We start from the raw sequence: 2,500 nt of genomic DNA on the forward strand, positions 1-2,500 counted from the left end.
GGTCTTTACAGGTAGTCAGCATAAAGAAGTATCACTAGGTCAATCCCACAGCAATCTGCAAAAAAAAAAAAAAAAAAATGGCAGAATAATCAAACCTGACCTGATATTTGTGGTGTTATCACCTCGGTTTTCAAAGAGTCATTTGGCATATTTGGTGTATTTGATCTTACTGTTATTACAGTATTCTGTGCGGGTTTGGAGTGACTGTTTTCTTTTTTTTCCCCTCACATTCAGAGAAACTTGGTTTCTTCCAGAGCGAAATGATTGTTCTCACTACATACTCAAGCTGAGGTCTAAACTGTGAGTTCTGCTGAGCTGCTGTTGAAAGGAGGGGTGTGAGGTAAGGGCACAGGTGTGTCAGCTCTGAACACAGCAGGTAAAGAGAAGTGAGCATTCTCAGTCCTGCTTCAAATGCATTGTGGATACAGAGAGGCCCTGGCAGCAGCGCTGATAGGCTTAGAGACAGTCTGTGTCCCAGACCGCCCACTACCAGACCGTGTAGAATGCTTGGATACCTAGTACATTCACACCTGATAGTACGGATAGCGGAGTAGGCCAGAAAACCCCTGCAAGTCCTTCTGCAATTGCTGAAAAGAAGGACGCAAACTATCTAGGAAGTGTGTCATTTTCTATCCCAGAAATCATTGTGAAATAAAAAGGGTTTAAGATGGAGTTTAAAATGGAACAAAATGGTGGATAATTTGCCCATCAGTGTACAAGCAGCTGGGTAGCGAACAGGCGTTGGTGTAATCGGCACAACAGCGTAGCAGCACAATACTGTTGGCACAATAGCGTACTTGGCATTACGCTAACATATGTTAATGATGTACACATAAGTGACCTTGCCTTGCCATGCCTTTATGCTGAGGGTGAAATACGTAGCTACCTAGACTGGCTAATGTAGCTAAGGTCAAAGTTCATCAACATAACTGTGTCACAAAGATTTGCGACGCAGACGAGTGTTCACTATAAAACTACACGTGTATACTTATTGATATGTGCAGAGCGCCGTGTAGAACGTTACTACACAGTGTGTCAGTGTGCAATCTGAAACAGAAGGACTGCCTGGCCACCTCTTCACGTATGTGTGTATGTGTGTGTGTGTGTGTGTGTATGTGTCTGCGAGCATATGTGTGTGTATGTATGTGTCTGCAAGCGTGTGTGTGTGTGTGTGTGCAAGCATGTGTGTGTGTGTGTACATGCATACCAGTAAAAGGTTAAAGGGGAAAGAATTAATATCCCGCTCATCATAACCTCTGACCTGTCACCTCTTTGGGACTCCCCATTTACTCAGTGCTGTGACCACACCCTCCTGCTTGTGTCAGTGACATCATCCATGTTGCCCACAGAGTCACATGACTGATCCCAGCACATGCTCACTGCAGACACAAAATCCATCAGTGTCCACAGATGCAACAGCCAATAGTATCGATGCACATGCACACAAAACCGAAACAGAATTATAGCAATAAAAAGATCTTGTACGTGGCTCATACACTATTTACATATTTCCATTTATAAATGAACACTGTGCCAATACAAAGCCATGACATTCTTGCTATTTTTTCTCTTGACTCACAGAAATATACAGTATATTTATATACAATGCTAAGGATCATTAGCCTTATGTCCATGATATTGTTACTGTAAGCTGGGAGAAATTTGTACCAGCAAAAAGGTCCACCATCACCACCACAAGTATGTCATTGATACAAAGCACTGCCAGACTGCCGCACTGTAGGTCTCTGTTTTTGGGTCTGGTGCCCATGTTCCCCACGGAGGTGCACTGAATCGGTGACAATGAGGGTCTTAGCTTTCAGATGATGTCATAGTGGACGGTCAGAACAGGCAGGTGTGTAGGTGTAGCGCCCTGCTTTACAACAAAAATCATGAGTGAAATTCTGATGAAGAAGCAAAGTAGTATGTGGTATTCTACTCCAGAATCAATAGATCTGCGGCCTGTCCTCCAATCTGCGAGATGCTCTTCTAGAACCAACAAAATTCTTTTTCCTTCTCATTTTATATGTGGTATTCTATTCCATGAATTCTATTCATGAAGGATTCTAAGGCAGACCTAGTAGAGGACGTGACATTCTACCCTCTGCACATATCGTATCTGGAGTTTTACTGCTGATCCAATAGAATGTCAAGCCTGTTGCATAACAAACGGAGTGTGTGAAATTATATGCCTAAAATTAACTATAATATCAAGAACTCTCTTCTTCTCAACAATCTACACAACGTATGGAAATGTACTCTTAGAAAAGTCAGGAAGCTGACTGGAATGTAAGTATGTGTGAGAAAAGACCAGGCAGAGAACAGCATTTAAAACATGAAAATAAACTAAATCTACTTGCTACGCCAGCATATGTTTTGTAACACACAGAAAGCTGAAACGTTTGTTAACTACAGACATGAACTGAACACAATGTTGTGTTGTTCATCAGCTTAAGCATTTGAAACTTTTCAACAATCTATGAGTGCAAAATTATCTATGAGC

This window comes from Megalops cyprinoides, chromosome 19, assembly GCF_013368585.1.
Source record: "Megalops cyprinoides isolate fMegCyp1 chromosome 19, fMegCyp1.pri, whole genome shotgun sequence".
In the NCBI taxonomy this organism is placed as follows: Eukaryota; Metazoa; Chordata; class Actinopteri; order Elopiformes; family Megalopidae; genus Megalops; species Megalops cyprinoides.